The following is a 12,268-nucleotide window of genomic DNA, read 5'->3' on the forward strand; positions in this document are numbered from 1 at the left end:
TATTACATGTAAGGGTAACTGTGCAGTGGTCACTAATAATGAAAGGACAGCTAGTAACAGCTTCATGGCAATTCTGTAGATGCCTAAAGGGTCCATATTATTCTTACCATAGTCTGAGTAAGCTGTGTTTGTCCTCTAAAAGAAGAATCCGGTGAGATACAAGTATTTTAATAATAATATGTAAATTATACATTTTAGTCATAAGGTGATATACCAGTAAATGCCATTAAAGTTACAGTAGAGCAGAAAGAATGATAGCATGTGTGTCAGTATGATTATCTGAAAAAAAGGAAATAGTTTTACTGACTACGACAGTATTGTTGAATTATAATTGGCTCTTCTAGCAAATAAGCTAATGAATGTATGTAGCATGTCCAAAAAAAAAAAAAAAAACCAGTACTGGTAGTGAGCATGCAAGAGTTAGCCTACCAAAAACAATAAAATATGTATAAACACATACAAAAGCTACATTGCAAAATGTCATTAATCAAAATCATGATTTCAATATTTAGAGATCATTCACTCCTGTATTCCTAAGACACGGCTACATGTTTACTTAATTGCAAATAGTACTTTTAAATACTTAGAGCACTAAGAGTCAGACAAGATCTTGGTGGAATTTATGGAATTTGTTTTTTCTGTATTGTTTAAATTCTAAGGCCTACTTTAGTTGAATAGAATACAACAGTAAAATGAGGTATAAGAACCCTATTATTGAGTATAAAAAAAAGTAAGTATTTTTATTATTTTATCTATTAATGAGGATGGAACTCCAACAACCTTTCTTTTTCAAAGGCAAGACAGTATTTATTACAAGAAAATCACCTACTGTACATTTCAATTATTTTGAAAGTAAGCTAATCAAGAAATGCTAGGTCAAAAACAAATGACCATTTCATTAGTCCCATTTATTCCCCCTCTCCATCACTCTCTAAGTAGTATGTGTACAGGTTCTCAGGTCAAATTTCAGTGTGAAGTGACTAAACAAACTTAATACAAGCACTTGACAGACCTGCACCTATTCTCCCCTGGCCTGAAAGCTGTGCGGTATTAATAATTACCACTTGTGTGTCTCGATTGCAAGTATAATAGACTAAAGTGCTATCACATGTACATTTTATTGTTAAAGCAGCAGCTCTGGAACATCTCATCCAAAGGCCCCAGATAATTGCCACACTCTCTGTCAGAACATAAAGGAGAAAGGGGGTGGGGAGGGGGGGGAATGGCCAGCGGAAAAGATGAATTGAAACAGTGGGTTATCTTTCAAATTAACAGAGACAGTTAGCGAAAATGAGGGGAGTGAGGACAAATCATGAAAGTTTAATTCGTAGCCTTTGCAAAATCCACACAGCAGGCAACCTGCAAGTCGTCAAGCTAATGAAATTTTCTCAGCTTAGATAAGATAATGCTCATCTTTCTTCCAAGTGCTAGTAATATACACTCTTTTTTCAGTCATATCACATATTTTGAAAGTGTCCAAAAAAAAGTTAACATTCTTGGAAAAAAGGATGTTTTTGTTTTGAGAATTAGCAGAAATTTATGGAATCTAAATGTCAAGCAGAGCAATTTAAGAAACAAATAATTTAATCAAAATATTTTTGCATCATAAAGTACAACAAACGTTCCACATACTGACACGATACTTTTAATTATAAGGGGAACTGACAGCGCTCTAACAGCTTTAATATCTCTAAATTTGAACAAAAAAGTTTTATTTTCTACACTAGGTGAAGCGAAGTTTCAATCAGCCACACATTGATTAGTCTGCTCACACCGGCATATTTATCAGCCGCAAGTCTTTTACCTTGAGATTTTTTGTGTATATTTGGCCACATATTTTTTAATTGATTTCATCTGATGTTGTCTGCCTATCTAGTACAGTGCTTACATTTTTCTGTTTTGAGAAGGATCTATAGTAGCAATAGGTTCCAACATCACAATGACCTTCACATAAAGCTCCTGTGAAGAGCAATCTTTTAACTGGCCAATTGTTTAACCCAAAGTTAACAAATAATACACCATTTCTGTAAATTTGAAATACAGTTGGAAAACTTTCCAATTCAGCGAACAATGTACACGTGGATTTGTAGGTTAAGTGATTTTGTACATCATTCACATTACAACATTAAATTTTTTTTAAAGATTTTTAAGCACAAAAATAGTTAATTATACCATAGAATGCACAGTGTAATAGTAAACTAAATGTAAAAACATTGAATAACACTGAGAAAACCTTGAACAGAGAAAAACTAACATTGCAAGAGTTCATGCTACAGCCTTACGAACCGCTGTGAAAAACCTTGAATACAAAAAACTAACATTGCAAGAGATCACGCTACAGCCTTACGAACATCTCACTGTAAACACTTTTTTTTTTTTTTTTAAATGAGTTTTAAGCACAGGGGAAAAAAATGAACAATTGAAAAATCCTTAATTTATACAAAAACTAACCATAAACAACCAAGAAAACTAACCTTGCATGAGTCGAGTTCTGGCATGAAAGAAGTGAGCAGGAAGCTGGGTGGAGAGGAGATTACAGTTTTGAGGTGAAGTCCCTCTGCGCGATACACGTCTGACCGAGAACAATGCACTGTACAAGGAGAGATTGAACACGTGCATAAATCACCGGCGCGTAAGAACCGGAAGGGAAACTGGCTTGTTCGTCACCCGAGTGTGTGGTCGTGAACAGATGCAAAAGTTTGGCAAACTTTTTGGTCGTAACCCGATTGTACATGTTCCGAGACGTTCGTGACCTGAGGTTCCACTGTATGTGGAAATGTTCTTTCTTAGCAGATACCCAGAACTACAGATGTAAAATTTCACCTTGTTAACTAAACGAGAAATAATGTTTTTGTTGAGTGAGTGAGTGAGTCAACTTTATATTACAGTAAAACCTTGATTATCCATCAGGAGTAGAAGCTGAGGGCATGACGAATAAAAGAAAAGACGGATAACAGAATAGCTACTTTAAAAATGATATACAGTAGATTAGTTTAGAGAATAGTCATATTTATTTACAAAACAAAACTATTAACAAAATTAATTCATTCATTCTACGTTTTACTTCAAGTCTTCATTCCGTAACAAATGGTGCCCAGTCTTATACTCTGTTATCTGGGTTATGGAGCACATCTCCAAAACAATAAAAGAAAACCTTTCCCTTTCAAATACAGCCTCTTGTACCCTGCCAAACTGAAAGTGAATGTGCAAGGCCAATACTACATCTATTCCAGCAAGGAGGAAGCAGAAAAGGAATTAAGAAAGCTGATCCCGACACTATTCTGAAACACAATAGTGAGTTGCATCCTGTCATGGCATGGCAAGGAGATATGACCTGCTGTCTGATCCACTTGTAATGATACGGGTATTACAATTATACATCCTTTTCATTACTCATACGCTTTCTGTTTATGTTTTAATTACAGTTATAGACGTGATGTGGAAGAACCTAACTTTTTTTTTTTCTATCTTACTACCCCAAAGGAGACTGTTTAACATCATACCCTTGGTTTATTGTTATTATTGCATTAAGACTTACTATGCTTATCTTGGACCACTTTCTAACACCATCCACTGGGTTTATTATCTTACTACATTAAGATTGCTGAAGATTATATTATATATTTTATGCTTATAGTTTGTTAATGATTATATTTTAGGCATATAGTATTTAGACTATATTGGCAATAGATATCTCTACTTTTTAATCCTAAAACACCGCTGCGTGGGGGCTTGTTTTTGCTTTGGACGTGCTCTGTCTCTAGGTATGTCAGAGAACCGAGACTTTGTGAAGTGGGGTCCAGCCTCACGTGGGGAGGCAAAATGGGGGGGATGGGGGGATAAGGGGGGGGAGAGAAAGAGAGCAGGTTATATCTAATCTATCCTTTTAACCCTTATAATTATAACTACCAACATAACAATAGGCTGCATGGCAATAACTCATGGGGAAATAGGAAATTAAGGTTAAGGCTGTCTCATTTCCAGTTAAGACTATAAAATGACATCAAAAACTCAGAATCAATATCTCCATGATGGGACAGTTAACTTTGTGAGCTGGAATGTTAAAGGCCTGAATTACGAATTAAACAGAAAGGAAGTACTCTCTCACCTAACAGGTTTAAACGCTAAAATAGTATTTTTACAGGAGACCCACTTACTAAGCAAGGATCAGTTCCATCTGCAAAAGGACTGGGCTGGCCAAATGTTCCATTCTAACTATACAAAGAAAACGAGAGGGGTGGGAATTCTCATACATAGAATAGTCTCATTTGTAGCATCAGATGTAGTATCTGATCTGGAAGGGAGATATGTGATGGTCATGGGCAACTTATTTAACTGTAAAATGATTCTGATAAATGTTTATGCACCGAATGTCGATGATAAGGAATTCATACAAAACGTATTTGCATCCATTCCCAATGTGAACACTCATAAAATTATAATGGCCGGGGACTTCAATTGTGTTTTAAATCCACTCTTAGATAGGACTCCTGTCACAAGGGGGATAACATCTAACACTGCAAAGATAATTACACAGTTTGTAACTAACCACAACTTATCAGACCCCTGGAGGTTTCTAAACCAAAACTCAAGAACATATTCTCTCTACTCAACCAGTACATCATTGCTACTCAAGAATAGATTATTTCTTTATAGATAATAATTTCTTGCCTACGATTAAATCTTGCAAGTATGATGCTATTGTTATTTCCGACCACCTCTGATCTTGGAGCTAAAGTCACTATGCCCCACACACTCACCTCGTAGATGGCGTCTTAACCCGCTTCTATTAGCAGACGAGAACTGTACAGAATTTATATCCAAACAAATCAGTTTCTTCCTAGAGACAAATACATCCTCAGAGGTTTCTGCAGGAATACTCTGGGAAACTCTAAAGGCCTTCTTAAGAGGACAGATTATTTCACATCTTTCCCACAGGAATAAATTACAAACCAAGAAAGTATCAGAACTATAAAACAAAATTACTAGAATAGATGAACATGCCAGGCTTCCAAGCGAGGCTCTACATAGGAAAAGGCAGTCTCTGTATTCAGAACTCAACCTCTTGACAACTAAAGAAACTGAACAACTAATTTATAAATCCAGACATCATTACTATGAACATGGAGAGAATGCTAATAAGCTTTTAGCTCAACAAATCCACAAGCAAGAAGTTCGCAATGCAATCCCAGTAATCACCAACACGAACGGAGACGAAATCATTGACCATGAAAATATAATGCACACATTTAGAGACTACTATAAAGTTTAAAGAAGACAACACACAATATAATGCATTTCTGGATACATTACAGTTACCACAAATAGATACTTTTAGTGCGGAGGAACTGGATAAACATCTGGCGCTATCAGAATTACTAAGATGCTATAAAGTCACTTCAAGGTGGGAAAGCAGCAGGCCCTGATGGCTACCCTGCAGAATTTTATAAGAAATTCTCCGCTCAGCTAGCTCCCCTCCTATTAGCAACATTTACAGAAGCTAGAGACAATCATATTCTACCTCAAACTTTTTACCAAGCATTAATCACCGTTTTTCCTAAACAAAATAAGGACTTATTACTATGTGCATCATACAGACTTATTTCACTCCTGAATAATGATGTTAAGATGCTCTCAAAAATCATAGCTAGAAGGATGGAGAAAGTGCTGCCTTCGGTAATATCACAAAATCAAACTGGATTTATCAAGGGTTAACACTTACCCTCCAATCTTCGACGCCTGTTTAATGTAATATACTCACCAACAAAGTCAAACACCCCAGAAGAATTATTATCATTGGATGCAGAAAAATCATTTGACATGATTGAATGGAAATACCTTTTCACTACATTAGAGAAATTTGGGTTTGGCCCGAACATTTGTGCATGGATCAAACTACTGTATACCAATCCAGAAGCTTCAGTTTGTATTAACAACATTTGTTCAGACTACTTTAAATTAGAACGTGGTACCAGACAAGGATGCCCCTTGTCACCACTGCTATTTGCAATCGCCATTGAACCACTGGTGGTTCACTGTCGAAATGCTGATCAGATAAATGGGATTATCAGAGAAGGACTGGAACAGAAAATTTCTCTATATGCAGATGATATGGTACTGTATATATCAGACCCACAAAATTCTGTGCCTGCAGTCTTAACAGCACTTACAGAATTTCAAAAGATCTCTGGTCTCAGAATTAATCTCAATAAAAGTGTACTCTTTCCAGTGAATTCTCAAGCATATAATATCATATTGGACACCTTTCCTTTTATTATTGCACATCAGTTTAAATACCTAGGGGTAAACATCACAAATAAACACAAAGCTCTTTATCAACAAAATTTTGCCGTCTGTATGGAAAAAATTAAGCAAGACTTGCATTGATGGTCAACCCTTCATCTCACTCTAGCTGGAAGAATTAACATTGTTAAGATGAATATTCTTCCTAAGCTTCTTTTTTTATTTCAAAACATTCCTATATACATCAATAAATCATTTTTTAAGCAATTAGATTCAACAATAACCTCATTTATTTGGAAGTCAACACATCCACGTATCCAAAGAGCAACCCTACAAAGACCTAAGGCAGAAGGTGGCATAGCTCTACCTAACTTTCAGTTTTATTACAGGCAGCAAACATACAAGCTATAAAAACCTGGGCACAAACAGATGAACATACACAGGCCTGGTCCGCAATAGAAATAAAATCCTGCAGTACTTCTTTATATTCCCTGCTTTGTGTCCCAATAAATGCAAGGTATCGGCAATATACTAATAACCCAATTGTGCTTCACTCACTCAGAATATGGAACCAATGTAGAAAGCATTTTAAGATGGAGAAGCTTTTATCTGTGGCACCTCTGCAAGAGAACCACCTCTTTCAACCCTCGCAAACTTATGCAGTTTTTAATATCTGGAAAAAATTTGGGATTAAATTGCTCAGAGATCTTTATATAGACAACATCTTTGCATCCTACTAACAATTACATTCCAAATTTAACTTTCCAGCTACACATTTCTTTCACTATCTTCAAATTAGGAACTTTGTTAAACAGAACCTGCCCGATTTTCCTCATCTTGCATCCTCGTTCATGCTGGAAAAAATATTGCTCAATTTCAAGGACTTAGACACTATCTCTGCAATGTATAAAATTATTTTACAGTCCCTCCCTTTCAAAGATCCAAGAGGACAATGGGAAAAAGATCTCTTAATATATCAGAAAGGGAGTGGAAAGTAGCAATGCAGAGAATTAACTCAAGCGCCATATGCGCAAAGCATGCAATTATTCAACTCAAAATTATATATCGAGCACATCTGTCTCGCCTAAAACTGTCCAAAATGTTTCCAGGGCAAGATCCAACCTGCGAATGCTGCAATCAAGTCCCAGCCTCACTGGGTCACATGTTTTGGGCCAGCACCAAATTAACATCATTTTGGACCAAAATTTTTTAAGTGCCTCTCAGACAGCCTTGGTGTCACAATCCCTCCTAACCCATTAACAGCTGTGTTTGGTGTTCTTCAAGATGGGTTTAAATTGGAGAAGGACAAGCAAACTGATTGCATTCACTACACTTTTGGCACACAGACTTATTTTGCTAAACTGGAAGAATCCTAACTCTCCTCTTTTAAGTCAGTGGGTAACCAATGTTTTATACTATTTGAAACTGGAAAAAATCAAATATTCAATTAGAGGATCTGTACAGAATTTTTTAAAAACCTGGCAGGATATAATCAATAAAATTTTAGAATAAGCTCTTAAAGCACCGAGGAAGTAATTATCTCCGCATTTCTTTTTCCTCTCCATTCATCTCTACTGGACTATTAAACTCATCAATTTAGGTATGTTTACAAGCGTTAAGTTTTACCCCGTTGGTCATGCTCTCTCTCTCAGGGGTGGGGGTTAACTTGTTTTTCAATCCTATTTTTTGTAAAAATTGATCGATTTGTACGAATGATTACAATAAAATTAATAAAATTTAAAAAAAAGAAAAAGCTTTCCCTACCAGTTTATCTCCTGCCACTAACATTCTCTCTCTCTATAACAAAAACACTCCTGGTTATAGTCTCCTGAATCCCTACTCAAAACTTCCTTCTGGCGCACCTTTCTTTTTCTCCTAACTTCTCCCGTCACTCATCTCCTAACAGATGTGTCCACTCCTTACAGAACAGAAGCCTTTCACCCAGTCCCATTACTTACAGCATTCATTACACACTTTCTGCTGTCCAAAAGCATATCACAAGCTGCCTGTACGTCACAATATATTAACAAAACATAACAGAATTTAAAAAGAAAATCACAATACAGGAGAACATTAACATTAATACATTAACATTATTGTCAGTGGTTTCCATTTTCAACATATTTTTCAATTTTGTTGGCTTCACGCTTTATACCATTCACTGTTGTTCTTTCTACTCTGTAAATTGAAGCAATACTTGAAGCACTTTCGTCGTTTCATGTTTGATAATTTCAGTTTTCTGTGACAATTCTAATACTACACATTTACGTTTATCTGCCATATCAATATAAAGTAGATTCATTAAAACAAACTACAAAAAACTATGAAATGCTATTAAAACTGAAGATATGTAACTGACACTTAGATTTCAAAATGTGGCATGACAGGTGGTGCAGTGTACCGCTCACCAGTAGTAATTCTGTAGGTAGGTGCTGATGTGCGCAATGTTTTGTTTTTTTTTTTTGCCCTGACAGTTAATCAAGTGATGGATAATTGAGGTTATTAAACTAAACAACAAAATCTGAATGGTACATTGTAGTTACACATCACAGAAAGGCAACATTCATGCTTTTACATATTAGTACTGACAACAACAACATTTATTTATATAGCATGTTTTCATACAAATGATGTATCTCAAAGTACTTTACAAGATGAAGAAAGAAAAATATAAAAATTAAGATTAAACAATAGTAAGTAATAAAGAATAAAGCAAGGTCTGGTGACCAGGAGGACAGAGAAGAGAAAAAAAAATCTGCAGGGGTTCCAAGGCCACAAGCCCGCTCAACCCCCACTGGGCATTCTACCAAACATAAATGATCTAAATCAGTCCTCATGGTTTTCACATGGAAGAAATTAGATAATGATGGTCATGTGGACATCTGACATTCAATCCATCAATGTAGGGACTGCATGGTGCCTTGATCAGGTGGGTGGCGGCGCAGATCACCATACATCGGGTGACTTGATTGGCATTGATGAGTTAAATAAAGCTGGTGAGACATAACACTTAATGTAACATATGCTTATACAGCACAACAGGTAGGCTTGTAATTCTGGGAACTGTGGTGGGGTGTGTATTTTAAATGGGGTTATGTGGATATCCATTATTTGCTTCAGTACCAGTACTGGTTACAGTTCGGTCTGAAATCAATACTGTAGTTAAAATTTTAGTACAGATGTTAACACTGGTGTGTGTGTATGTGTGTTTGATGCTTCTGAGCATTCTGATTATTTTGGATTTTGACAAGATATATCCAGGGGGTACATTTATGATGCATTTGTAAAAATGGAGCATTTCAATGACAACAAAGAAATGAGGTGCAACATGAGTTACCTTCAAAGACAGTAAATATTTGCAAGAATATAAAAGATGTTTTCACAGCCAGTAATGGGGGCATGTCTACCAATGGTGGTAGTCAAAAAAAAAAAAGGGGGGGGGGGGAGGATGTGAGCAAGGTGTTGAGAAATGACACATCTGAGAAGCAGGATTTATGGGAATATGATCAAGATAAAGCACTACGCTAGAGAAACTTAGACACAATGAAAGGGGTAGGAAGAATGCTATGAGTCACCTTCAAAGACAGGAAGAACTTGTGAGAATATGAATGATGTTTTAACAGTGCCTAATGGTGGCTCATTTACCATTGGCAGTAGTCATAAAGAAGATAGGAGGCGAGCAAGGTGCCTCAAAATGACAGAATCTGAGAAGCAGGCTTTGTGGGAACATGAGAAAGTGGTGGAAAGGAAAGGGTGAGACACACAAGGAAAAGAGGAAAGAAGTAGGAGGAATACTGAGGGTACACTTCGGTCAAGAGATATCAAATATACAATATTTTTAAATTTATTTTATTATGTAGCTTTGACAAGTAACATAACTAGTATATTATTAATTCCTTTTTTTCCCCTGACAGGCGCAAATAACTCTTTCAACTCCATCTAAATGCTGATGGATTACTGGCATGCTAAACTTAGGGTTAAATAAAATAAAAGTAATTAACTGTTGCACATGAAGTTCATATTTTTCCCATTAACATGCCAAACTCCACCTTGTATTACTTTCTAAAGAGTTTCACAGCCAGGTAAAAGTGCCATTCAATATCTCACTCCCAGCCAGTAACCACCTAATCACATTTTTCAATTGGATTACTTGATAGTCAGTCAGTGTGTTTACATGTATTTTAATGATCTGGTTACTTGAAGAAATGTGAATAACATGCATAGATTTCTCTGCGATTACTTTTACCTGGTTATAGTTAAGGATTTTCTGGTCTGTACAAGTCCACTGCACTCTGTTTGCCTATGCAAGTGTTAGCTTAGTACATGCTTTCAGCAGTCACATGTAGTAGCATCCACAAGATAAATTTCCAGAGGAAAATGCAATCACATTTTCCCTTCTCCTAGTCTGAAGAACTTGTGACCACCAAGTACATATATTGAACAGACATTTTTAATATAGAAAGTTGTTACAGTTATTTAAAAAACAAGAAAAGCAGACAAAATTCACCCTAAACTTTTATTATTTCAGCTCAGTAAATGTATATGTATTGTTAGCCAATTTGGTTCAGAAAATGTAAAGTTCTACAGTGTACAAAAATGTACATTGGTATGAGGTATATTAAAGTGCCATTTTCACACTATCCAGTTGTAAAATACTGATAAAGGTTTAAAAATGAAATGGGAGAGGGGAAATATTTGGTGATTTGTTCAAATTTCTTTACTTTTTTTTGCTTATTTTTTCCAACTCAGATTAATTTTACAATTTCCATAGCAGGAGCACCCTGCAAAGAATACAGGCAAACACAAGGATTTTTGTTTATATTACTTTGTAAATTCAGTACAAATCAAGCTTCAAGTGCACATATCAGCTAAAAATGGGGAAATAATCCCAGTTTTTAATATTTCGCAGTTGTAAATTTTAAACTGATATTACTCACAAATAACACATATTAAGCTTAAAATTAATCCAAGGTCTCAAATCTAACATGAACAGAATTTTGGCATAAGAATCTCAGCTGCAGGGCTAACATTGATAATGTACCATTTGCGGGATGAAACTTCTTAACAGTGTTACGTTATAAGAGTACCAATAAAAGCTTTTGATTCTGCACTTTCACATATTACCATACTAAAAGTGACAGGAAAAAAGGTTAAAAACAGAAAATTGTCCTCAGTGTACTTATTACATCTTACAATGAAAAATACAGGAAATACTTTATATGTTTGGCACACCTCTAATATTTTTTCTAATTGGTTTTAAGGCTTTTATTTCATGTGTGAACAACTGCTCCACTTGAAGCAACTGGAAGCTGCTTACACAACTTTGTTTTAATCAAGTTATCTTTAAAAATGACAAACTCATCTTTTAACTGCTTATTCTGTACAGTTTAAAGCAACTTAAGCTTGAATCTGAAATCTGAAACAGCCTTCCTTATAAGAAAGGGTGTTACAGTATGTGACCTTTAACATTCATATCTATTTTTTATGCTACTTTTCCCAGTACATGTACAGGAATATAAACATGAAAGACAAAGTTCAGTCTGTGTGACGGACCTTCTTTCTGAGGTCCTTAGAGAGCTCTTTTGATCTTGGCATGATGACACCACACACATCAACAGTAAAGAGAACACTAGTTTAAATAAAACAGGTACCACCTGCATGCTAGCTAAGGAGGTTCTAATTATTGGCACCTAATATGGAACACCTGATTCTAATTTTATGAATTTGAAGTGGTGATAAATGCAGGGGTGTAAATTACATTTTCCATGTGACAAGATTACATTTTTGTTAATTTAGATTATGAGAATGAATGCACCATGTCAACTTTATGTGTCATTTGTTGAAGTATATTACCTTTATTTGTAGACACTATTTGCATGAAGATCTAATGTTTTCCCATTCAAATATGTTGTAAATGTCAACCATTTCCATGGGGTGTACATGACTGTACAAGTGAAAAACATTAACATCTCAGATAATTTCAATAGGCATTAGTATATTATTCCATTATTAAGTAATTAAGTTA

General features: G+C 35.5%; 1 protein-coding gene across 2 annotated transcripts in view; it reads right to left on the reverse strand.

Annotated features, from left to right (window-relative positions):
- pola1 (polymerase (DNA directed), alpha 1) overlaps positions 1–12,268 on the reverse strand; it is a 452,854-nt gene that overhangs the window by 160,887 nt on the left and 279,699 nt on the right. The gene's annotated exons all lie outside the window — the stretch shown is intronic.

The sequence above is a fragment of the Erpetoichthys calabaricus genome, chromosome 4, assembly GCF_900747795.2.
Source record: "Erpetoichthys calabaricus chromosome 4, fErpCal1.3, whole genome shotgun sequence".
Taxonomy (NCBI): domain Eukaryota; kingdom Metazoa; phylum Chordata; class Cladistia; order Polypteriformes; family Polypteridae; genus Erpetoichthys; species Erpetoichthys calabaricus.